The sequence below is a fragment of the Pseudophryne corroboree genome, chromosome 8, assembly GCF_028390025.1.
Source record: "Pseudophryne corroboree isolate aPseCor3 chromosome 8, aPseCor3.hap2, whole genome shotgun sequence".
Lineage (NCBI taxonomy): Eukaryota > Metazoa > Chordata > Amphibia > Anura > Myobatrachidae > Pseudophryne > Pseudophryne corroboree.
In genome coordinates, this window is record NC_086451.1 from 175,771,150 (window position 1) to 175,797,971 (window position 26,822).

At 43.5% G+C, this 26,822-nt stretch overlaps 2 non-coding genes across 2 annotated transcripts; one reads left to right on the forward strand and one right to left on the reverse strand.

The window, feature by feature from the left end:
* Positions 1-2,191: 2,191 nt before the first annotated feature.
* Positions 2,192-2,265, reverse strand: TRNAS-ACU (transfer RNA serine (anticodon ACU)). The gene has a single exon. It is a non-coding gene; the product is annotated as a tRNA-Ser (tRNA).
* A 22,959-nt stretch (positions 2,266-25,224) lies between these two features.
* On the forward strand, positions 25,225-25,391 carry LOC134951182 (U1 spliceosomal RNA). Its single transcript, XR_010183970.1, has one exon. It is a non-coding gene; the product is annotated as a U1 spliceosomal RNA (small nuclear RNA).
* Positions 25,392-26,822: the final 1,431 nt, after the last annotated feature.

Genomic DNA, 26,822 nt, shown 5'->3' on the forward strand with positions numbered 1-26,822 from the left:
ATTCATCTAAAACGTTTCCTAGAAAAACTTTAAAAAGTCAATAATCTGGAGAGTTTTTGTAAGATGTTTCTTCCATCCACCAACGAAGAAACACATTGGTACTTTCCCATGATGACTGAGTGCTTCAGGATCTCTTGCACTTACATGTGCAGCAGAGTACTGCAATGGAAGCATGCTGGGCCCATAACCCAGAGGTAGGCAGATTAAAACTATCCTCTGCTATATGCATTTTTTTTGTTAATTAAAGTAATCCAAAACTGGGATTGATATTTTTGCTCTTTTATTTTTCATTAAAGTACAATAACTTTTACCATTTTAATTTGTTTTAATAGTATATTGAAAGTATTGTTTTCTTTTAAAAATCCACTTAATTTTCTTTACCCTATTATTAAAATGGTAATTGACAAAAACAAACTACATTGTCACCAGAAGAGCAATACAAAATGTACAAGTGATATATTAAAATCATCTTTCCAGCTTGAATTTCAATGATGCATTGGGGCAACGATTTTGTGAGAAACATTTTCACCCTTAAATAAAGATTTTCTTAATTCCTTACCTGTGTGCTAATTAGATATCACCTTGTTTTCACATTAAACAGACTTCCACATGAGAAAGCAGCAAGGATGCAGTGGCGTTAATGTTTCCTGGTGTCAACCTGTATTATTTCAGTAGACATTGAAATGAGGATGCATCTTGCTGCCTTTCCAATGAAGCAAGTTTAATTTAGTAATAGGTGAAAAACCATCCTTACAAAGGTGTTAATCAGAGACTTGGCTTTGTGGACACTTTTCAGAGAACAAATTTGTTAGCATAAAAATAAAGCCAGAAAATGAAGAGCTGTTTAATCACTCAATTGGATTTTTTTGCCAGCATATTTCTTTTTCTCTGCAACCCACTGCTAAATTGTGCTTCCTAGCTGTTTTTATAAAATCACTGAATCAAATCTAACTCTGATTACATCAGAGAAGGCCAGGTACCCTACACCATAAGAGGGGGTTTGATATTTTGACTTGTCTACTTAAAGATCACCAAAATCTGATAACAAAGTCAATTACGTCCCTGGGTGGGATTGAACCACCAACCTTTTGGTTAATAGCCATACACACTAACTGATTGCGCCACAGAGACACTTTGCAAAAGTGCATACTGACAAAGGCTAATAAGCATTCATCTAAAACGTTTCCTAGAAAAACTTTAAAAAGTCAATAATCTGGAGAGTTTTTGTAAAATGTTTCTTCCATCAACCAACGAAGAAACAAATTGGTACTTTCCCATGATGAGTGAGTGCTTCAGGATCTCTTGCACTTACATGTGCAGCAGAGTACTGCAATGGAAGCATGCTGGGCCCATAACCCAGAGGTAGGCAGATTGAAACTGTCCTTTGCTATATGCATTTTTTTTGTTAATTTAAGTAATCAAAACTGGGATTGATATTTTTGCTCTTTTATTTTTACTTGAAGTACAATAACTTTTACCATTTTAATTTGTTTAAATCCACTTAATTTTCTTTACCCTATTATTAAAAGGGTAATTGACAAAAACAAACTACATTGTCACCAGAAGAGCAATACAAAATGTACAAGTGATATATTAAAATCATCTTTCCAGCTTGAATTTCAATGATGCATTGGGGCAACGATTTTGTGAGAAACATCTTCACCCTTAAATAAAGATTTTCTTAATTCCTTACCTGTGTGCTAATTAGATATCACCTTGTTTTCACATTAAACAGACTTCCACATGAGAAAGCAGCAAGGATGCAGTGGCGTTAATGTTTCCTGGTGTCAACCCGTATTATTTCAGTAGACATTGAAATGAGGATGCATCTTGCTGCCTTTCCAATGAAGCAAATTTAATTTAGTAATAGGTGAAAAACCATCCCTACAAAGGTGTTAATCAGAGACTTGGCTTTGTGGACACTTTTCAGAGAACAAATTTGTTAGCATAAAAATAAAGCCAGAAAATGAAGAGCTGTTTAATCACTCAATTGGATTTTTTTGCCAGCATATTTCTTTTTCTCTGCAACCCACTGCTAAATTGTGCTTCCTAGCTGTTTTTATAAAATCACTGAATCAAATCTAACTCTGATTACATCAGAGAAGGCCAGGTACCCTACACCATAAGAGGGGGTTTGAAATTTTGACTTGTCTACTTAAAGATCACCAAAATCTGATAACAAGGTCAATTATGTCCCTGGGTGGGATTGAACCACCGACCTTTTGGTTAGTAGCCGGACACACTAACCGATTGCGCCACAGAGACACTTCACAAAAAGTACCTACTGACAAAGGCTAATAAGCATACATCTAGAACGTTCCCTAGAAAAACTTTAAAAAGTCAATAATCTGGAGAGTTTTTGTAAAATGTTTCTTCCATCAACCAACGAAGAAACACATTGGTACTTTCCCATGATGAGTGAGTGCTTCAGGATCTCTTGCACTTACATGTGCAGCAGAGTACTGCAATGGAAGCATGCTGGGCCCATAACCCAGAGGTAGGCAGATTGAAACTGTCCTTTGCTATATGCATTTTTTTTGTTAATTTAAGTAATCAAAACTGGGATTGATATTTTTGCTCTTTTATTTTTACTTGAAGTACAATAACTTTTACCATTTTAATTTGTTTAAATCCACTTAATTTTCTTTACCCTATTATTAAAAGGGTAATTGACAAAAACAAACTACATTGTCACCAGAAGAGCAATACAAAATGTACAAGTGATATATTAAAATCATCTTTCCAGCTTGAATTTCAATGATGCATTGGGGCAACGATTTTGTGAGAAACATCTTCACCCTTAAATAAAGATTTTCTTAAATCCTTACCTGTGTGCTAATTAGATATCACCTTGTTTTCACATTAAACAGACTTCCACATGAGAAAGCAGCAAGGATGCAGTGGCTTTAATGTTTCCTGGTGTCAACCCGTATTATTTCAGTAGACATTGAAATGAGGATGCATCTTGCTGCCTTTCCAATTAAGCAAATTTAATTTAGTAATAGGTGAAAAACCATCCCTACAAAGGTGTTAATCAGAGACTTGGCTTTGTGGACACTTTTCAGAGAACAAATTTGTTAGCATAAAAATAAAGCCAGAAAATGAAGAGCTGTTTAATCACTCAATTGGATTTTTTTGCCAGCATATTTCTTTTTCTCTGCAACCCACTGCTAAATTGTGCTTCCTAGCTGTTTTTATAAAATCACTGAATCAAATCTAACTCTTATTACATCAGAGAAGGCCAGGTACCCTACACCATAAGAGGGAGTTTGAAATTTTGACTTGTCTACTTAAAGATCACCAAAATCTGATAACAAGGTCAATTACGTCTCTGGGTGGGATTGAACCACCAACCTTTTGGTTAATAGCCATACACACTAACTGATTGCGCCACAGAGACACTTTGCAAAAGTACATACTGACAAAGGCTAATAAGCATTCATCTAAAACGTTTCCTAGAAAAACTTTAAAAATTCAATAATCTGGAGAGTTTATGTAAGATGTTTCTTCCATCAACCAACGAAGAAACACATTGGTACTTTCCCATGATGAGTGAGTGCTTCAGGATCTACTGCACTTACATGTGCAGCAGAGTACAGCAATGGAAGCATGCTGGGCACATAACCCAGAGGTAGGCAGATTGAAACTATCCTCTGCTATATGCATTTTTTTTTGTTAATTAAAGTAATCCAAAACTGGGATTGATATTTTGGCTCTTTTATTTTTACTTACAGTACAATAACTTTTACCATTTTAATTTGTTTTAATAGTATATTGACAGTATTGTTTTCTTTCAAAAATCCACTTAATTTTCTTTACCCTATTATTAAAATGGTAATTGACAAAAACAAACTACATTGTCACCAGAAGAGCAATACAAAATGTACAAGTGATATATTAAAATCATCTTTCCAGCTTGAATTTCAATGATGCATTGGGGCAACGATTTTGTGAGAAACATTTTCACCCTTAAATAAAGATTTTCTTAATTCCTTACCTGTGTGCTAATTAGATATCACCTTGTTTTCACATTAAACAGACTTCCACATGAGAAAGCAGCAAGGATGCAGTGGCGTTAATGTTTCCTGGTGTCAACCTGTATTATTTCAGTAGACATTGAAATGAGGATGCATCTTGCTGCCTTTCCAATGAAGCAAGTTTAATTTAGTAATAGGTGAAAAACCATCCTTACAAAGGTGTTAATCAGAGACTTGGCTTTGTGGACACTATTCAGAGAACAAATTTGTTAGCATAAAAATAAAGCCAGAAAATGAAGAGCTGTTTAATCACTCAATTGGATTTTTTTGCCAGCATATTTCTTTTTCTCTGCAACCCACTGCTAAATTGTGCTTCCTAGCTGTTTTTATAAAATCACTGAATCAAATCTAACTCTGATTACATCAGAGAAGGCCAGGTACCCTACACCATAAGAGGGGGTTTGAAATTTTGACTTGTCTACTTAAAGATCACCAAAATCTAATAACAAGGTCAATTACGTCTCTGGGTGGGATTGAACCACCAACCTTTTGGTTAATAGCCATACACACTAACTGATTGCGCCACAGAGACACTTTGCAAAAGTCCATACTGACAAAGGCTAATAAGCATTCATCTAAAACGTTTCCTAGAAAAACTTTAAAAATTCAATAATCTGGAGAGTTTATGTAAGATGTTTCTTCCATCAACCAACGAAGAAACACATTGGTACTTTCCCATGATGAGTGAGTGCTTCAGGATCTACTGCACTTACATGTGCAGCAGAGTACAGCAATGGAAGCATGCTGGGCACATAACCCAGAGGTAGGCAGATTGAAACTATCCTCTGCTATATGCATTTTTTTTGTTAATTAAAGTAATCCAAAACTGGGATTGATATGTTGGCTCTTTTATTTTTACTTACAGTACAATAACTTTTACCATTTTAATTTGTTTTAATAGTATATTGACAGTATTGTTTTCTTTCAAAAATCCACTTAATTTTCTTTACCCTATTATTAAAATGGTAATTGACAAAAACAAACTACATTGTCACCAGAAGAGCAATACAAAATGTACAAGTGATATATTAAAATCATCTTTCCAGCTTGAATTTCAATGATGCATTGGGGCAACGATTTTGTGAGAAACATTTTCACCCTTAAATAAAGATTTTCTTAATTCCTTACCTGTGTGCTAATTAGATATCACCTTGTTTTCACATTAAACAGACTTCCACATGAGAAAGCAGCAAGGATGCAGTGGCGTTAATGTTTCCTGGTGTCAACCTGTATTATTTCAGTAGACATTGAAATGAGGATGCATCTTGCTGCCTTTCCAATGAAGCAAGTTTAATTTAGTAATAGGTTAAAAACCATCCTTACAAAGGTGTTAATCAGAGACTTGGCTTTGTGGACACTTTTCAGAGAACAAATTTGTTAGCATAAAAATAAAGCTAGAAAATTAAGAGCTGTTTAATCACTCAATTGGATTTTTTTTGCCAGCATATTTCTTTTTCTCTGCAACCCACTGCTAAATTGTGCTTCCTAGCTATTTTTATAAAATCACTGAATCAAATCTAACTCTGATTACATCAGAGAAGGCCAGGTACCCTACACCAGAACAGGGGGTTTGAAATTTTGACTTGTCTACTTAAAGATCACCAAAATCTGATAACAAGGTCAATTACGTCCCTGGGTGTGATTGAACCACCAACCTTTTGGTTAATAGCCATGCACACTAACTGATTGCGCCACAGAGACACTTTGCGAAAGTCCATACTGACAAAGGCTAATAAGCATTCATCTAAAACGTTTCCTAGAAAAACTTTAAAAAGTCAATAATCTGGAGAGTTTTTGTAAGATGTTTCTTCCATCAACCAACGAAGAAACACATTGGTACTTTCCCATGATGAGTGAGTGCTTCAGGATCTCTTGCACTTACATGTGCAGCAGAGTACAGCAATGGAAGCATGCTGGGCCCATAACCCAGCGGTAGGCAGATTGAAACTATCCTCTGCTATATGCATTTTTTTTTGTTAATTAAAGTAATCCAAAACTGGGATTGATATTTTGGCTCTTTTATTTTTACTTAAAGTACAATAACTTTTACCATTTTAATTTGTTTTAATAGTATATTGACAGTATTGTTTTCTTTCAAAAATCCACTTAATTTTCTTTACCCTATTATTAAAATGGTAATTGACAAAAACAAACTACATTGTCACCAGAAGAGCAATACAAAATGTACAAGTGATATATTAAAATCATCTTTCCAGCTTGAATTTCAATGATGCATTGGGGCAACGATTTTGTGAGAAACATCTTCACCCTTAAATAAAGATTTTCTTAATTCCTTACCTGTGTGCTAATTAGATATCACCTTGTTTTCACATTAAACAGACTTCCACATGAGAAAGCAGCAAGGATACAGTGGCGTTAATGTTTCCTGGTGTCAACCTGTATTATTTCAGTAGACATTGAAATGAGGATGCATCTTGCTGCCTTTCCAATGAAGCAAGTTTAATTTAGTAATAGGTGAAAAATCATCCCTACAAAGGTGTTAATCAGAGACTTGGCTTTGTGGACACTTTTCAAAGAACAAATTTGTTAGCATAAAAATAAAGCCAGAAAATGAAGAGCTGTTTAATCACTCAATTGGATTTTTTTTGCCAGCATATTTCTTTTTCTCTGCAACCCACAGCTAAATTGTGCTTCCTAGCTGTTTTTATTAAATCACTGAATCAAATCTAACTCTGATTACATCAGAGAAGGCCAGGTACCCTACACCATAACAGGGGGTTTGAAATTTTGACTTGTCTACTTAAAGATCACCAAAATCTGATAACAAGGTCAATTACGTCCCTGGTTGGGATTGAACCACTAACCTTTTGGTTAGTAGTCGGACACACTAACCGATTGCGCCACAGAGACACTTTGCAAAAAGTCCATACTGACAAAGTCTAATAAGCATACATCTAGAACGTTTCCTAGAAAAACTTTAAAAAGTCAATAATCTGGAGAGTTTTTGTAAGATGTTTCTTCCATCATCCAATGAAGAAACACATTGGTACTTTCCCATGATGAGTGAGTGCTTCAGGATCTCTTGCACTTACATGTGCAGCAGAGTACTGCAATGGAAGCATGCTGGGCCCATAACCCAGAGGTAGGCAGATTGAAACTATCCTTTGCTATATGCATTTTTTTTGTTAATTTAAGTAATCAAAACTGGGATTGATATTTTTGCTCTTTTATTTTTACTTAAAGTACAATAACTTTTACCATTTTAATTTGTTTTAATAGTATATTGACAGTATTGTTTTCTTTAAAAAATCCACTTAATTTTCTTTACCCTATTATTAAAAGGGTAATTGACAAAAACAAACTACATTGTCACCAGAAGAGCAATACAAAATGTACAAGTGATATATTAAAATCATCTTTCCAGCTTGAATTTCAATGATGCATTGGGGCAACGATTTTGTGAGAAACATCTTCACCCTTAAATAAAGATTTTCTTAATTCCTTACCTGTGTGCTAATTAGATATCACCTTGTTTTCACATTAAACAGACTTCTACATGAGAAAGCAGCAAGGATGCAGTGGCGTTAATGTTTCCTGGTGTCAACCTGTATTATTTCAGTAGACATTGAAATGAGGATGCATCTTGCTGCCTTTCCAATGAAGCAAGTTTAATTTAGTAATAGGTGAAAAACCATCCCTACAAAGGTGTTAATCAGAGACTTGGCTTTGTGGACACTTTTCAGAGAACAAATTTGTTAGCATAAAAATAAAGCCAGAAAATGAAGAGCTGTTTAATCACTCAATTGGATTTTTTTTGCCAGCATATTTCTTTTTCTCTGCAACCCACTGCTAAATTGTGCTTCCTAGCTGTTTTTATTAAATCACTGAATCAAATCTAACTCTGATTACATCAGAAAAGGCCAGGTACCCTACACCATAACAGGGGGTTTGAAATTTTGACTTGTCTACTTAAAGATCACCAAAATCTGATAACAAGGTCAATTACATCCCTGGGTGGGATTGAACCACCAACATTTTGGTTAGTAGCCGGACACACTAACCGATTGCGCCACAGAGACACTTCGCGAAAAGTACATACTGACAAAGGCTAATAAGCATACATCTAAAACTTTTCCTAGAAAAACTTTAAAAAGTCAATAATCTGGAGAGTTTTTTTAAGATGTTTCTTCCATCAACCAACGAAGAAACACATTGGTACTTTCCCATGATGAGTGAGTGCTTTAGGATCTCTTGCACTTACATGTGCAGCAGAGTACTGCAATGGAAGCATGCTGGGCCCATTACCCAGAGGTAGGCAGATTGAAACTATCCTCTGCTATATGCATTTTTTTTGTTAATTAAAGTAATCCAAAACTGGGATTGATATGTTAGCTCTTTTATGTTTTCTTAAAGTACAATAACTTTTACCATTTTAATTTGTTTATATAGTATATTGACAGTATTGTTTTCTTTCAAAAATCTACTTAATTTTTTTTACCCTATTATTAAAATGGTAATTGACAAAAACAAACTACATTTGTTTGGGAGAAAAATGCAAAGGTACAAGACAGCTTTTCCTTGCCAATATCTCTCTTTTGCAAAGAGCTACGCATTGGAAAATTCAGGGCTATACCGTGTAGATGAAGCACTAACAGGAGGCTTTAAAATTTTCATTCTAGTGTCCTTCGTTTGGGAGAAAAATCCAATGGTACAAGACAGCTTTTCCTTGCCAATATCTCTCTGTTGCAAAGAGCTGCGCATTGGAAAATTCAGGGCTATGCCGTGTAGATGATGGCCTAACAGGAGGCTTTAAAATTTTCTTTCTAGTGTCCTTCGTTTGGGAGAAAAATGCAAAGGTACAAGACAGCTTTTCCTTGCCAATATCTCTCTTTTGCAAAGAGCTGCGCATTGGAAAATTCAGGGCTATGCCGTGTAGATGATGGCCTAACAGGAGGCTTTAAAATTCCAAACGAAGGACACTAGAAAGAAAATTTTAAAGCCTCCTGTTAGGCCATCATCTACACGGCATAGCCCTGAATTTTCCAATGCGCAGCTCTTTGCGATTACAATCCAACCTGAATCAGGCTCTATTACCTATCACAATGCACTGCAGGTAGTACAAAATGGGGTTAAAATAGGAGAAAACCCCCCAGAGCTGTGCTCCTTAACTGTCCCTGGTGGCTAGTGGAGCGGCTGCCCAGTAATCAGTGTCCACGCCAGTGCGCACACGGCCCGCCCCCTACAGCCACGCTGGATCTCGGTATAGTGTGGGCACAGAAGCCCCTTACCTCCCTTTCATCAGCGGCCTCGTGATCCCGGAGGGCGGTGTGTGTGTGACTGACCTTAGGAAGAAACCGGAGCCTCCGCTGCAGTGACCCAGCAACCAGGGCACGGGAGTATACTGCGCCGCTGGGAGTGATGGAGCTGCAGTAAAGATGTCTATTAGACCTAGCCTGCTGCAGCCCTTGTAGATTCTTATAAAAAAAAGTTCTTCTTTTCTTGTCAAAATTAATAGCTAAGAATAGGCTGCCTGAGGCAGCCCCCTGTTAAGTGGCCTGCTACTGAAGGCACCAACTACAAACTGAGCTCCCTGTTCATGGAAGCGAGGTTATAGAGCAGGGGGCGCTGAGCATCTTGGGAACAGTCAAAAGCTTTGAGCCTGTTGGTGCCTCAGATCAAGATCCTACTCTACACCCCAATGTGAATCCTTGTGGAGTCCAGTGTACCCCACAGAAGAAATGAATGTGTCACACCCATTGGCAGCAACATTAGAATAGCTGCTGATGGGCACAATTGAGAAAGGAAGGGGGGAAAACATTTGAATCCAGCACATATATGTAATTTGAATATGTAATTTGTACCTTCCTACTTTAAAATGTAATGGATGAACCTCACCCTGTGAGAACTATCTTTATGATCAAGAGATCTCATATGCAAGATAAGTATGTGTTGGCAGAGGCGCTCACTGGGCAGAGATGCTGATCGCATCTCTGGCATGTGCCGGTGCACTGCGGCACCAGCACACACACACACTTCAGACCTGATCTCCTGTTGTGTGAATATGCACAGCAGAGATCAGGTCTGAATTAGGCCCTATATACAGCTGTCAGTAAGGCAGGGATCTGCTGCTGCCAGTGAGGCAGGGATCTGCTGCTGCCAGTGAGGCAGGGATCTGCTGCTGCCAGTGAGGCAGGGATGTGCTGCTGTCAGTGAAGCAGTGATCTGCTGCTGTCAGTGAGGCAGTGATCTGCTGCTGTCAGTGAGGCAGTGATCTGCTGCTGTCAGTAAGGCAGGGATGTGCTGCTATAAGTGAGGCAGGGATGTGCTGCTGTCAGTGAAGCAGGGATGTGCTGCTGTCAGCAAGGCAGTGATCTGCTGCCCACTATCTCCCTATCACCCCTGCCTGAGTCACACACTTTCCCTGTCACCCCTGCCCCAGTTACCCACTATCTCCCAGTCACCGCTGCCTCAGTTAACCACTATACCTGCGACCCCTGCCTCAGTCACCCACTATACCAGTCACCCCTGCTTTAGTCACCCACTATCTCTGTCACCCCGGCCTCAGTCACCCACTATCTCCCACTCATACATGCTTCAGTCACCCACTATCTCCCAGTCATCCCTGCCTCAGTCACCTACTGACACCAGTGCAGACATTTCTGCTGCGGCCTCTCCACTCTCCAGCGTGAACGTCCTGACGACTGAGGAAATCCGCTTCCCAGTTGAGGACTCCGGGAATGAACACTGCCGATATTGCTGGCAGATGACGTTCTACCCAACTGAGGATTTTTGATACTTCCAGCTTTGCTATGCAATTTCGAGTGCCGCCTTGATGATTTGTGTACACTACCGTGGTGGCGTTGTCCGATTGTACTTGAACAGGCCTGTTCTGTACTAGAGGCAGGGCCAGTGTCAATGAATTGAACACTGCCTGCAATTCCAGAATGTTTATCGGGAGGAGAGATTCCTCCCTGGTCCACCGATGGTGAAGGGTCGTCATCACGGCCATGACCTTGGTGAATTTCCGAGGTGCCGTGGCCAAACCAGAAGGCAGGACCTGAAATCCAAAAACTAACCAGGCACAACACTGCTTAGCTTCCAACATCAGATGAGATTGGACATATCCAGTGTGATGCGGCTGTAGATGATTTTTGCTGTTTCTAACTTCTACTTCTAACTACTGGTACATCAATGAATAAGTTTCAAAATAGAATGCATCAAGAGAACGGTGTTGGTAGTATAAAACTACCTACAGCACCTGGTATTCCCAGGTGGTCTCACATCCAAGAACATACCAGGCCTAAAATCAGGTGATATTGGGCATATACAGTGTGGTGTGGCTGTAGATGAGCTTAGTGGTTTCTGTTAGAGTTCTTCTACTTCTAACTACTCGTACATAAATGAGTAAGCGGACGATTTATTAAACCTGGTGAAATGATAATTTGCATGGTGATAAAGTACCAGCCAATCAGCTCCTAATTGCCATGTCACAGGCTGGGTTTGAAAAATGACAGTTAGGAGCTGACTGGCTGGTACTTTATCACCTTGCACTTTATCAGTTCACCAGGCTTAATAGATCTGCCCCAATGTTTCAAAATGGAATGCATCAAGAGAACGGTGTTAGTATTGTAAAAATACACACAGCTCCTGGTATTTCCTGGTGGTCTCCCATCCAAGTACTAAAACCAGGACCAACACTGCTCAGCTTCCATGATCAGGAGAGATTGGGCAAATCCAGTGTGCTGTGGCTGTAGATGAGCTGGTGGTTTTTATTACAGCTCTTCTACTTCTAACTTCTGGTACATAAAAGAATACATGTAAAAATTAAATGTACCAAGAAAATGGTGTTGGTAGTTTAAAAACACCTAAAGAATCTGATACTACCAAGCAGTCTCCCATCCATGTATTAACAAAGTCCAATACTGCTTTGCTTCAAAAATCAAATGAGATTGGGCATATCCAGTGTGGTGTGGCTTTAGATAAGCTTTGTGGTTTCTGTTAGAGCTCTTCTACTTCTAACTACTGGTACATTAATGAATATGTATAAGGTTGTAGTTTATCCAATATGCCTTTACTACCTTACCTTTCAACCCCCCCTCCCCTCTTCTCCTTATAGCTTCCTTAGTTCTCTCCTCCTCATGTGTGCGTTATTTGTTTTCTCATACGTCCTAGATGATGCTGGGGTCACATTAAGAACCTTGGGGTATAGACTGGATCCGCAGGAGACATGGGCACTTTAAGACTTTCAAAGGGTGTGAACTGTCTCCTCCCTCTATGCCCCTCCTCCAGACTCCAGTTTTAGTATTGTGCGCAGTGATACTGGATGCACTACAGGGGAGCTCTACTGAGTTTCTCTGAAAAGACTTGTTAGTTTTTTTTATTTTCAGGGAGGCTGCTGGCAACAGTCTCCCTGCTTCGTGGGACTTAGGGGAGAGAAGTATGACCAACTTCTAGTGAGTTCAATAGCTCTGCTTCAGGCTGACAGGACACCATTAGCTCCTGAGGGTGCTGATCGCTGGGTACGCCTAGATGCACACTCCCGCAGCCTGCCGTCACCCCCTTACAGAGCCAGAAGACAGGTGAGTAGCAGAAGAACAGAAGACTTCTTCTCCAGTGATTGCATTCTGAGGTACCGAGCAGCGAGCGGAACGCTGCGCGCCATGCTCCCACACAAACACAGGCACTGCAGGGTGCAGGGCACAGGGGGGGGGGGCACCCTGGGCAGCATAAATTCCTCACAAAAGGCTGGAAAAAGTGGACATTAGTGCCTGGGCACTGTCCTTACCCCGCTAGCGTAATTAATTATTTCTGAGCAGGACAGATACGCGCCATTACAGTAGCGGGGCTTCTTCCTCACCTCACCAGAACATCTTTAGAGCATTACAAGTCTATCACTATAGAGTTTATTATTTCCCAGACTGTGTACTTTTGGCGCTGGATTGTGAGCTGAAAAATCCTCTGTGTCCCTCTGACAGATTTACTGACGGTCTGTCCCCCATAAGCCGATGTGTCTGTGGGTACTTGGTACATGTGTGTCAACATGTCGATGGCTGAATGTTTTTCCCAAGAGGAAACTATATTAGGAATGCAGACATATGATGGTGGCCCTGTTGGCACCACCAATAACTGACTGGGTAAAAGTTTCAGTAATATCAGAGTAAGGTTGGATAAATCTGTGTCCCAGACACAGACGTAGAGAATAGATGTGATGTTCTTGGCTATGTTTCTTTTCCCTCAGGCCCCGCGGGGTCGCAAAAATGTTATTTTGCCCAGTTACTACACACTGATACTGACACGGATACTGATTCCTATGTCGACCATAATGTTTCCTGATTAGATCCAATATTGGCAAGGAGCATTCAGTACATGATTGTGGATATTAAGGACATATTAAAATCACTGAAGACCCTGCTGTTCCTGAGAAAGGGGTCTATATGTATGTATATATAGATATATAATGAAAGCTGATGTAACGTTCCTCCATCTCTGTTTGAGAAAGTCTGGGCCAGCTCGACAAGATGGTTTCAAATCCCCAAAAGGATTCTGGTTGTTTATTCATTTCCCGCCGCGGACAGAATAAAGTGGGAGTCACCCCCTGTTCTGCACGGGGCCCTGTCACAAATCCAGCGGATCGTATGCAGGAAGCTACATTATTTCTAGTTATGTAACCAAGGGTACATTACTTAGACCTGCCATTACATGTGCATGGGTGAGTAGTAGTATTCAAGAATTGGTCGAATACCTTGTCATCCGATATAGATACCTTGGAGAGATGGGATACTCCTTACGTTGTATCATATCAAGGACACTGCAGCATACTTACGTGAGACTGCAAGGGATATAGGACTCTTGAGTTCACGGGCCAATTTCATGGCAGTCTCGGATAGGAGGGCATTGTGGATTCACCAAGAGAATGCTGATGCTGACTCCAAGAAGAAAGGGAGTCCCTTCCCTATGAAGGTGAAGCGTTGTTTGGTGACTGCCTAGTTAATTTGATCTCGGCAGCTCCCGCAGGTAAGTCAACCTTCTTGCCCTATGTTCCCTCCCAACGGATGAAGACGCATCATTATCTGATGCAGTCATTTCGGCCCAATAGATATGCAAGAAGTTAAGATTCCCCTTTCTTTGCAGGTAGAGGAAGGAGAAGAGGGAAGAGGTCTGCATCCTCTTCAAGATCGCAGGAGCAGAGATCATCCTCTGCTTCTGCCAAATCCACCGCATGACGCTGGGGCTCTCTTGCAGGAGCCCGCACCAGTGGGGGCACGTCTAAAACTCTTCAGTCAGTTCTGGATTCATTCGGACATGGACTCGTGTGTTTTACAAATAGTGTCCCAAGGGTACAAACTGGGGTTTCAAGACGTTCCCCCTCACCGATTGTTCAAATCGGCTTTAGTCAGCAGGGAGAAGGTTTTTATTCAAGCCTCTTCGTGGTCCCTAAGCCGGACAGCTCAGTCAGACCAATCTGAAATCTGAAATCCCTCAATTTCTACCTAAGGAAATTAAATTTCAAGATGGAATCTCTCAGTGCAGTGATCTCCAGTCCGGAGGAAGGAGATTTCATGGTTTTGGTAGACATAAAGGATGCCTACTTACATGTTCCCATTTAGCCTCTGCATCAAGCTACCTGAGGTTTGCAATTCAGTATTGCCATTACCAATTTCAGACATTGCCGTTTGGTCTGTCCACGGCTCTGAGGATTTTCACCAGGGTGATCGCAAGCAAGGAGTAACAATTATCCCGTACTTGGATGATCTTTTGATAAAGGCGAAATCCAGGGACCAGTTAGTGCAAAACATTGCACTCTCCCTGACAGTTCTTCAACAACATAGTTGGCTCCTAAACTTGCCAAAATCGCAGTTGGTCCCAATGACGCGGTTGTTGTTTTTGGGAGTGATACTGGACACAGAAGAGGTTTTCTTCCAGTGGAAAGGCTCTGGAGATCCAGAGTCTGGTCAAACAAATTCTGAAACCAGCAAGAGTGTTAATCCATCAATGCATTTGGTTGCTGGGTAAGATGGTTGCGGCCTACGAGCCCATTCAGTTTGGCTGGTTCCATGCCAGAGTGTTCCAGTGGGACCTGTTGGACAAGTGGTCCGGATCCCACCTACACACGCACCGGAGGATAATCCTGTCTTCCAAGACCAGAATCTCACTCCATTGGTGGCTGCACAGTTCTCACCTCCTAGAGGGGCGAAGGTTCGGGATCCAGGACTGGATCCTAGGGACCATGGATGCAACCCTCCGAGGCTGGGGAGCAGTCACACAGGGGGAAAACGTCCAAGGAAGATGGTCAAGTCGGGAAAGTTGTCTCCACATAAATGTTCTGGAGTTAAGGGCCATTTAATAACTGCAGACACAGTACGCACTGGGACGGGTGCCCAGCATCCTCTACGGAATAAGAGAACATTAGAATAGCTGCTGATGGGCACAATTGAGAAAGGAAGGGGGGAAAACATTTGAATCCAGCACATATATGTAATTTGAATATGTAATTTGTACCTTCCTACTTTAAAATGTAATGGATGAACCTCACCCTGTGAGAACTATCTTTATGATCAAGAGATCTCATATGCAAGATAAGTATGTGTTGGCAGAGGCGCTCACTGGGCAGAGATGCTGATCGCATCTCTGGCATGTGCCGGTGCACTGCGGCACCAGCACACACACACACTTCAGACCTGATCTCCTGTTGTGTGAATATGCACAGCAGAGATCAGGTCTGAATTAGGCCCTATATACAGCTGTCAGTAAGGCAGGGATCTGCTGCTGCCAGTGAGGCAGGGATCTGCTGCTGCCAGTGAGGCAGGGATCTGCTGCTGCCAGTGAGGCAGGGATGTGCTGCTGTCAGTGAAGCAGTGATCTGCTGCTGTCAGTGAGGCAGTGATCTGCTGCTGTCAGTAAGGCAGGGATGTGCTGCTATAAGTGAGGCAGGGATGTGCTGCTGTCAGTGAAGCAGGGATGTGCTGCTGTCAGCAAGGCAGTGATCTGCTGCCCACTATCTCCCTATCACCCCTGCCTGAGTCACACACTTTCCCTGTCACCCCTGCCCCAGTTACCCACTATCTCCCAGTCACCGCTGCCTCAGTTAACCACTATACCTGCGACCCCTGCCTCAGTCACCCACTATACCAGTCACCCCTGCTTTAGTCACCCACTATCTCTGTCACCCCGGCCTCAGTCACCCACTATCTCCCACTCATACATGCTTCAGTCACCCACTATCTCCCAGTCATCCCTGCCTCAGTCACCTACTGACACCAGTGCAGACATTTCTGCTGCGGCCTCTCCACTCTCCAGCGTGAACGTCCTGACGACTGAGGAAATCCGCTTCCCAGTTGAGGACTCCGGGAATGAACACTGCCGATATTGCTGGCAGATGACGTTCTACCCAACTGAGGATTTTTGATACTTCCAGCTTTGCTATGCAATTTCGAGTGCCGCCTTGATGATTTGTGTACACTACCGTGGTGGCGTTGTCCGATTGTACTTGAACAGGCCTGTTCTGTACTAGAGGCAGGGCCAGTGTCAATGAATTGAACACTGCCTGCAATTCCAGAATGTTTATCGGGAGGAGAGATTCCTCCCTGGTCCACCGATGGTGAAGGGTCGTCATCACGGCCATGACCTTGGTGAATTTCCGAGGTGCCGTGGCCAAACCAGAAGGCAGGACCTGAAATCCAAAAACTAACCAGGCACAACACTGCTTAGCTTCCAACATCAGATGAGATTGGACATATCCAGTGTGATGCGGCTGTAGATGATTTTTGCTGTTTCTAACTTCTACTTCTAACTACTGGTACATCAATGAATAAGTTTCAAAATAGAATGCATCAAGAGAACGGTGTTGGTAGTATAAAACTACCTACAGCACCTGGTATTCCCAGGTGGTCTCACATCCAAGAACATACCAGGCCTAAAATCAGGTGATATTGGGCATATACAGTGTGGTGTGGCTGTAGATGAGCTTAGTGGTTTCTGTTAGAGTTCTTCTACTTCTAACTACTCGTACATAAATGAGTAAGCGGACGATTTATTAAACCTGGTGAAATGATAATTTGCATGGTGATAAAGTACCAGCCAATCAGCTCCTAATTGCCATGTCACAGGCTGGGTTTGAAAAATGACAGTTAGGAGCTGACTGGCTGGTACTTTATCACCTTGCACTTTATCAGTTCACCAGGCTTAATAGATCTGCCCCAATGTTTCAAAATGGAATGCATCAAGAGAACGGTGTTAGTATTGTAAAAATACACACAGCTCCTGGTATTTCCTGGTGGTCTCCCATCCAAGTACTAAAACCAGGACCAACACTGCTCAGCTTCCATGATCAGGAGAGATTGGGCAAATCCAGTGTGCTGTGGCTGTAGATGAGCTGGTGGTTTTTATTACAGCTCTTCTACTTCTAACTTCTGGTACATAAAAGAATACATGTAAAAATTAAATGTACCAAGAAAATGGTGTTGGTAGTTTAAAAACACCTAAAGAATCTGATACTACCAAGCAGTCTCCCATCCATGTATTAACAAAGTCCAATACTGCTTTGCTTCAAAAATCAAATGAGATTGGGCATATCCAGTGTGGTGTGGCTTTAGATAAGCTTTGTGGTTTCTGTTAGAGCTCTTCTACTTCTAACTACTGGTACATTAATGAATATGTATAAGGTTGTAGTTTATCCAATATGCCTTTACTACCTTACCTTTCAACCCCCCCTCCCCTCTTCTCCTTATAGCTTCCTTAGTTCTCTCCTCCTCATGTGTGCGTTATTTGTTTTCTCATACGTCCTAGATGATGCTGGGGTCACATTAAGAACCTTGGGGTATAGACTGGATCCGCAGGAGACATGGGCACTTTAAGACTTTCAAAGGGTGTGAACTGTCTCCTCCCTCTATGCCCCTCCTCCAGACTCCAGTTTTAGTATTGTGCGCAGTGATACTGGATGCACTACAGGGGAGCTCTACTGAGTTTCTCTGAAAAGACTTGTTAGTTTTTTTTATTTTCAGGGAGGCTGCTGGCAACAGTCTCCCTGCTTCGTGGGACTTAGGGGAGAGAAGTATGACCAACTTCTAGTGAGTTCAATAGCTCTGCTTCAGGCTGACAGGACACCATTAGCTCCTGAGGGTGCTGATCGCTGGGTACGCCTAGATGCACACTCCCGCAGCCTGCCGTCACCCCCTTACAGAGCCAGAAGACAGGTGAGTAGCAGAAGAACAGAAGACTTCTTCTCCAGTGATGGCATTCTGAGGTACCGAGCAGCGAGCGGAACGCTGCGCGCCATGCTCCCACACAAACACAGGCACTGCAGGGTGCAGGGCACAGGGGGGGGGGCACCCTGGGCAGCATAAATTCCTCACAAAAGGCTGGAAAAAGTGGACATTAGTGCCTGGGCACTGTCCTTACCCCGCTAGCGTAATTAATTATTTCTGAGCAGGACAGATACGCGCCATTACAGTAGCGGGGCTTCTTCCTCACCTCACCAGAACATCTTTAGAGCATTACAAGTCTATCACTATAGAGTTTATTATTTCCCAGACTGTGTACTTTTGGCGCTGGATTGTGAGCTGAAAAATCCTCTGTGTCCCTCTGACAGATTTACTGACGGTCTGTCCCCCATAAGCCGATGTGTCTGTGGGTACTTGGTACATGTGTGTCAACATGTCGATGGCTGAATGTTTTTCCCAAGAGGAAACTATATTAGGAATGCAGACATATGATGGTGGCCCTGTTGGCACCACCAATAACTGACTGGGTAAAAGTTTCAGTAATATCAGAGTAAGGTTGGATAAATCTGTGTCCCAGACACAGACGTAGAGAATAGATGTGATGTTCTTGGCTATGTTTCTTTTCCCTCAGGCCCCGCGGGGTCGCAAAAATGTTATTTTGCCCAGTTACTACACACTGATACTGACACGGATACTGATTCCTATGTCGACCATAATGTTTCCTGATTAGATCCAATATTGGCAAGGAGCATTCAGTACATGATTGTGGATATTAAGGACATATTAAAATCACTGAAGACCCTGCTGTTCCTGAGAAAGGGGTCTATATGTATGTATATATAGATATATAATGAAAGCTGATGTAACGTTCCTCCATCTCTGTTTGAGAAAGTCTGGGCCAGCTCGACAAGATGGTTTCAAATCCCCAAAAGGATTCTGGTTGTTTATTAATTTCCCGCCGCGGACAGAATAAAGTGGGAGTCACCCCCTGTTCTGCACGGGGCCCTGTCACAAATCCAGCGGATCGTATGCAGGAAGCTACATTATTTCTAGTTATGTAACCAAGGGTACATTACTTAGACCTGCCATTACATGTGCATGGGTGAGTAGTAGTATTCAAGAATTGGTCGAATACCTTGTCATCCGATATAGATACCTTGGAGAGATGGGATACTCCTTACGTTGTATCATATCAAGGACACTGCAGCATACTTACGTGAGACTGCAAGGGATATAGGACTCTTGAGTTCACGGGCCAATTTCATGGCAGTCTCGGATAGGAGGGCATTGTGGATTCACCAAGAGAATGCTGATGCTGACTCCAAGAAGAAAGGGAGTCCCTTCCCTATGAAGGTGAAGCGTTGTTTGGTGACTGCCTAGTTAATTTGATCTCGGCAGCTCCCGCAGGTAAGTCAACCTTCTTGCCCTATGTTCTCTCCCAACGGATGAAGACGCATCATTATCTGATGCAGTCATTTCGGCCCAATAGATATGCAAGAAGTTAAGATTCCCCTTTCTTTGCAGGTAGAGGAAGGAGAAGAGGGAAGAGGTCTGCATCCTCTTCAAGATCGCAGGAGCAGAGATCATCCTCTGCTTCTGCCAAATCCACCGCATGACGCTGGGGCTCTCTTGCAGGAGCCCGCACCAGTGGGGGCACGTCTAAAACTCTTCAGTCAGTTCTGGATTCATTCGGACATGGACTCGTGTGTTTTACAAATAGTGTCCCAAGGGTACAAACTGGGGTTTCAAGACGTTCCCCCTCACCGATTGTTCAAATCGGCTTTAGTCAGCAGGGAGAAGGTTTTTATTCAAGCCTCTTCGTGGTCCCTAAGCCGGACAGCTCAGTCAGACCAATCTGAAATCTGAAATCCCTCAATTTCTACCTAAGGAAATTAAATTTCAAGATGGAATCTCTCAGTGCAGTGATCTCCAGTCCGGAGGAAGGAGATTTCATGGTTTTGGTAGACATAAAGGATGCCTACTTACATGTTCCCATTTAGCCTCTGCATCAAGCTACCTGAGGTTTGCAATTCAGTATTGCCATTACCAATTTCAGACATTGCCGTTTGGTCTGTCCACGGCTCTGAGGATTTTCACCAGGGTGATCGCAAGCAAGGAGTAACAATTATCCCGTACTTGGATGATCTTTTGATAAAGGCGAAATCCAGGGACCAGTTAGTGCAAAACATTGCACTCTCCCTGACAGTTCTTCAACAACATAGTTGGCTCCTAAACTTGCCAAAATCGCAGTTGGTCCCAATGACGCGGTTGTTGTTTTTGGGAGTGATACTGGACACAGAAGAGGTTTTCTTCCAGTGGAAAGGCTCTGGAGATCCAGAGTCTGGTCAAACAAATTCTGAAACCAGCAAGAGTGTTAATCCATCAATGCATTTGGTTGCTGGGTAAGATGGTTGCGGCCTACGAGCCCATTCAGTTTGGCTGGTTCCATGCCAGAGTGTTCCAGTGGGACCTGTTGGACAGGTGGTCCGGATCCCACCTACACACGCACCGGAGGATAATCCTGTCTTCCAAGACCAGAATCTCACTCCATTGGTGGCTGCACAGTTCTCACCTCCTAGAGGGGCGAAGGTTCGGGATCCAGGACTGGATCCTAGGGACCATGGATGCAACCCTCCGAGGCTGGGGAGCAGTCACACAGGGGGAAAACGTCCAAGGAAGATGGTCAAGTCGGGAAAGTTGTCTCCACATAAATGTTCTGGAGTTAAGGGCCATTTAATAACTGCAGACACAGTACGCACTGGGACGGGTGCCCAGCATCCTCTACGGAATAAGAGAAAAGGATTTACCTGTAGGTATTAAAATCCTATTTTCTCTAATGTCCTAGAGGATGCTGGGGACTCCGTAAGGACCATGGGGATAGACGGCTCCGCAGGAGACATGGGCACTTTAAGAAAGACTTTAGTTCTGGGTGTGCACTGGCTCCTCCCTCTATGCCCCTCCTCCATACCTCAGTTTGATACTGTGCCCAGTGGAGACTGGGTGCTTTTCAGGAGCTCTCCTGAGCTTTCTGACAGAAAGTATTTTGTTAGGTTTCTTAATTTTCAGGGAGCACTGCTGGCAACAGACTCCCTGCATCGAGGGACTGAGGGGAGAGAAGCAGCCCTACTCTCCGAGTTGCAAGGTCCTGCTTCTTAAGCTACTGGACACCATTAGCTCCAAAGGGATTAGCTCCAAAGGGATTGGTACGCAGGATCTCACCCTCGCCGTCCGTCCCAGAGCCGCGCCGCCGTCCCCCTCGCAGAGCCGGAAGATAGAAGCTGGGTGAGTATGAGAAGAAAAGAAGACTTCAGAGGCGGCAGAGGACTTCATGATCTTCATTGAGGTAACGCACAGCACTGCAGCTGTGCGCCATTGCTCCCATACACCTCACATACTCCGGTCACTGTAAGGGTGCAGGGCGCAGGGGGGGCGCCCTGGGCTGCAATATAAACCTCTTTTTGGCAGAAATATAACATATATACAGCTGGGCACAGTATATATGTATGAGCCCCCGCCAATTGTACAGTTTAAGCAGGACAGAAGCCCGCCGCTGAGGGGGCGGGGCTTCTCCCTCAGCACTCACCAACGCCATTTTTTCTCCACAGCACCGCTGAGAGGAAGCTCCCCGGACTCTCCCCTGCTTATACCACGGTAGACAAGAGGGTTGAAAAGAGAGGGGGGGGGCACATAATTTGGCGCAAATTACTTACAGCAGCGCTACTGTGCAAACATTAAGTTACTGTGCTATTCCTGGGTTATATAGCGCTGGGGTATGTGCTGGCATACTCTCTCTCTCTGTCTCTCCAAAGGGCAGAGCCGGCCATAGGCATAGGCAAACTAGGCAATTGCCTAGGGCATTTGATATGCCTAGGGGCATCAGCAACTTCTGCTGATTAAAATGATATGCGGCATGCCTATATTCTGTGTGTAGCATTTCATATGCAGATACAGCCACAGTCTCACACAGTATATAGGCGTGCTGCATATCATTTTAATCGGCAGAAGCTGCGTGTGCATCCTAACAACATAGCAATGCAAATAAGATGCATTTTAATAAAAAAAAGGTGCCCCAACGTTAGCATTGAGGCAAGATTTATGAGGACACATCTGTATCCAAGCAGAGGCAGAGGTCACAGTGTTAGTGGCAGTGTGAGTGCTGTGTGCATGTGAGTGGGTTGATTGTGCAGTAGTGTTCGGAATATGAGTAAGGAGCATTATGTGTGTCATGTAAAAATGCATTAATAATGTGCAACATATGGGTAAGGGGCACTATGTGTGTCATTATGTGTATAAGGGCATTAATAATGTGCGGCATATGTGTAAGGGACATTGGTGGTCATTTCGAGTTGTTCGCTCGGTAATTTTCTTCGCATCGCAGCGATTTTCCGCTAATTGCGCATGCGCAAGGGTGGTCATTCCGAGTTGTTCGCTCGGTAATTTTCTTCGCATCGCAGCGATTTTCCGCTAATTGCGCATGCGCAATGTTCGCTCTGCGACTGCGCAAAGTAAATTTGCTATGCAGTTAGGTATTTTACTCACGGCATTACGAGGTTTTTTCTTTGTTCTGCTGATCGTAGTGTGATTGACAGGAAGTGGGTGTTTCTGGGCGGAAACTGGCCGTTTTATGGGTGTGTGTGAAAAAACGCTGCCGTTTCTGGGTAAAACGCGGGAGTGTCTGAAGAAACGGGGGAGTGTCTGGGCGAACGCTGGGTGTGTTTGTGACGTCAAACCAGGAACGAAACTGACTGAACTGATCACAGTTGTCGAGTAAGTCTGGAGCTACTCAGAAACTGCTAAGAAGTGTCTATTCGCAATTCTGCTAATCTTTCGTTCGCAATTTTGATAAGCTAAGATTCACTCCCAGTAGGCGGCGGCTTAACGTGTGCAATGCTGCTAAAAGCAGCTTGCGAGCTAACAACTCGGAATGAGGGCCATTATGTGTAAAAGGGCATTAATAAAGGTTGTCATAATGTGTAAGACGCATTATGTTTATAAGGACATTAGTGATGTGTCTCATATGTGTAAGGGGCATTACTGTGTGGAATTATGTGTATAAATGCATTACTAATGTGTGGCATTATGTGTATAAGGTGCTCTAATATGTAGCGTTGCGTATAGAAAGGGCATTTACTGTGTCGTCTAATGTGAATAAAGAGCAATAGGGTGTGGTGTAATGTAAATAAGGAGCAATTCAGTGTGATGTAATGTGAATAAGGAGCACTACTGTGAGAAGTAACGTTTATAAGGTAAATAATACTACTGTGGGATGTAATGTGAATTATGGACACTATCGCGTGATCAAATGTGAATAAAATTGCAGTACTGTGTGGCGGAATTTTAATTGGGGGTACTATTGTGAGGACATGCCCATTGCCAGCAAAAACACACCCCTTTTTGGACTGTGCGCCAAATGTGCGAACTGTTCCTGTTTAAAATATAGGGGGTACAAACACCAAAATAAGTACTGTTATGGGTGAGGGTTGATGGTGCTGGGAAAGAGGTGCAAGGTCAGAGGCGGAACCAGCGGTGGTGCTAGGGGGCACCAGGCAAAATCTTGCCTAGGGCATCATATTGGTTAGGGCCAGCTCTGCCAAAGGGCCTTGTGGGGGAAATGTCTTCAGTAAAAGCATTCCCTGTGTGTGTGGTGTGTCGGTACGCGTGTGTCGACATGTCTGAGGAAGAAGGCTATATTAGAGAGGAGCGGGAGCAAATGAATGTGGTGTCTCCGCCGACACCTGATTGGATGGATATGTGGAATGTTTTAAATGCTAGTGTAAACTCATTGCACAAAAGATTAGACAAGGCTGAAGCTTTGGGACAGTCAGGGTCTCAACCCATGCCTGATCCTATGTCGCAGGGACTGTCAGGGTCTCATAAGTGCCCACTATCCAGATTGTTGACACAGATACCGACACGGATTCTGACTCCAGTGTCGATTACGATGATGCAAAGTTACAGCCAAAATTGGCAAAATACATTTGATATATGATTATGGCAATAAAAGATGTTTTGCACATCACAGAGGAGCCCCCTATCCCTGACAAGAGGGTACATATGTACAAGGGAAAGAAGCCTGAGGTAACCTTTTCCCCTCACACGAGCTGAACGAGTTATGTGAAAAAGCTTGGGAATCTCCTGCAGATTTCCAAAAGGATTCTTATGGCGTATCCTTTCCCATCAACGGATAGGTTACGATGGGAATCCTCCCCTTGGGTGGACAAAGCATTAACACGCTTATCCAAGAAGTTAGCCCTCCCGTCCCAGGATACGGCTACCCTCAAAGAGTCTGCTGACCGCAAACAGGAGATTACCCTGAAGTCCATTTATACACATTCAGGTACCTTACTCAGACCGGCAATTGCGTCGGCCTGGGTGTGTATGTGTAGTGCTGTAGCGGCATGGACGGATACTCTAGATAAGGATACTATTTTATTGCCCCTGGGGCATATAAGAGATGCTGTCCTATATATGTGTGTATGCAAACTACAGGTGGTGCTGCATGGCTCACACCCTTTTACTTGTCTTGTAGAGCAACTCTGGAGCTGTTACTGGGTCCAGCTGCTGCAAGAAATCAGCTTGAATGCTTCAGGGGCTGGGGCATGGCCAACATGAGCCCCACACTGATGGGGGTGTATAAAGCGATCTAGGGGTCATCCAAGCGCAACCCCACAAAGGCCGCCATGCCCTGCGTGACCATTTTCTCTTTTCATATGCAGACGAGGGTTGCAGCCAACTATACCCATTGCTTGGATGACATCACCATATGCGAATCCATCTGCTGCAGGCCTTCCCCCAGGAATGCTTGCACTAGTTGTTGCATTTGGTTTGTTGTTTGGGGGGTGCTTCAGTATTAGGCAGCCTTCTGCCCTCACACATTCGTCTGAAAATGTGTTCTCCCTGCAGTTGTTGTCCCCAGATGAGAGTTCCCTTGTGCTGCCTCAGTTGAATCTCCTTTACTTGACGGAGGTGTGCCTGAGCAGCGGCCCTCCCCAGCCCTATCTCAAATCATACTTATTTTGCTTAGGTGATACCATGGTCATGAAGATTGTTTTCCCAGGGTGAGGTTCATTCATTGCATTCTGGGTATGCTGACCTCTGTGATTTCCCCAAATGTGGGAATCTCGACTGCATAATTTGTGGTAGGGGGGGGGGACTGCATTTGTGCTTTCCCCTGGTTGGCTCTGGTATAATTTAGATCTCATTGTCTCAGGTCTCTCTCCCGCCTAGTTTGCTGTCTGTTTCCACTTCTCTTTTCTTGAGCCCCTCCATTCTATGCCCTTGCGCACTATCCTGACTTCTCCCGTCTGCTTACTTTGTGCCTTCCAACGCACAATGCGAACTACAGGTGGTGTTGCAGGGCCCACACCCTTTTATTTGCATTACAGAGCAGCTCTGGAGCTGTTACAGTGCCCAGCTGCTGCAAGAAATCAGCTTGAATGCTTCAGGGGCTGGGGCATGGCCAACATGAGCCCCACACCAAAGGAGGGTGGGGGGTGTTCAATGCGAACTAGGGGTCATCCAAGCGCCCCTTTTCTCTTTTCATATGCAGATGAGGGTTCCAGCCAACTTTGGCCCACTGCTTGGATGACATCACCGTATGCAAATCCGTCTGCTGCAGACCTTTCCCCAGGAATGCTTGTACTAGTTGTTGCATATGGTTTGATGTTTGAGGGTGCTTCAGTATTAGGCAGCCTTCCGCCCTCTCATTTTCATCTGAAAAGATGTGGTCTCCCTGCAGTTGTTGTCCCCAGACAAGAGTTCCCTTGTGCTTCCTCAGTTGAATCTCCTTAACTTGACGGGGGTGTGCTCGAGCAGCCGCCCTCCACAGCCCTATCCCAACACATGCTTTTCTTGCGTATGAGATCTCTTGATCATGAAGATAGTTCTCACAGGGTGAGGTTCATCCATAACATTTTAAAGTAGGAAGGTACAAATTACATATTCAAATTACATATATGTGCTGGATTCAAATGTTTTCCCCCCTTCCTTTCTCAATTGTGCCCATCAGCAGCTATTCTAATGTTGCTGCCAATGGGTGTGACACATTCATTTCTTCTGTGGGGTACACTGGACTCCACAAGGATTCACATTGGGGTGTAGAGTAGGATCTTGATCTGAGGCACCAACAGGCTCAAAGCTTTTGACTGTTCCCAAGATGCTCAGCGCCCCCTGCTCTATAACCTCGCTTCCATGAACAGGGAGCTCAGTTTGTAGTTGGTGCCTTCAGTAGCAGGCCACTTAACAGGGGGCTGCCTCAGGCAGCCTATTCTTAGCTATTAATTTTGACAAGAAAAGAAGAACTTTTTTTTATAAGAATCTACAAGGGCTGCAGCAGGTTAGGTCTAATAGACATCTTTACTGCAGCTCCATCACTCCCAGCGGCGCAGTATACTCCCGTGCCCTGGTTGCTGGGTCACTGCAGCGGAGGCTCCGGTTTCTTCCTAAGGTCAGTCACACACACACCGCCCTCCGGGATCACGAGGCCGCTGATGAAAGGGAGGTAAGGGACTTCTGTGCCCACACTATACCGTGATCCAGCGTGGCTGTAGGGGGTGGGCCATGTGCGCACTGGCGTGGACACTGATTACTGGGCAGCCGCTCCACT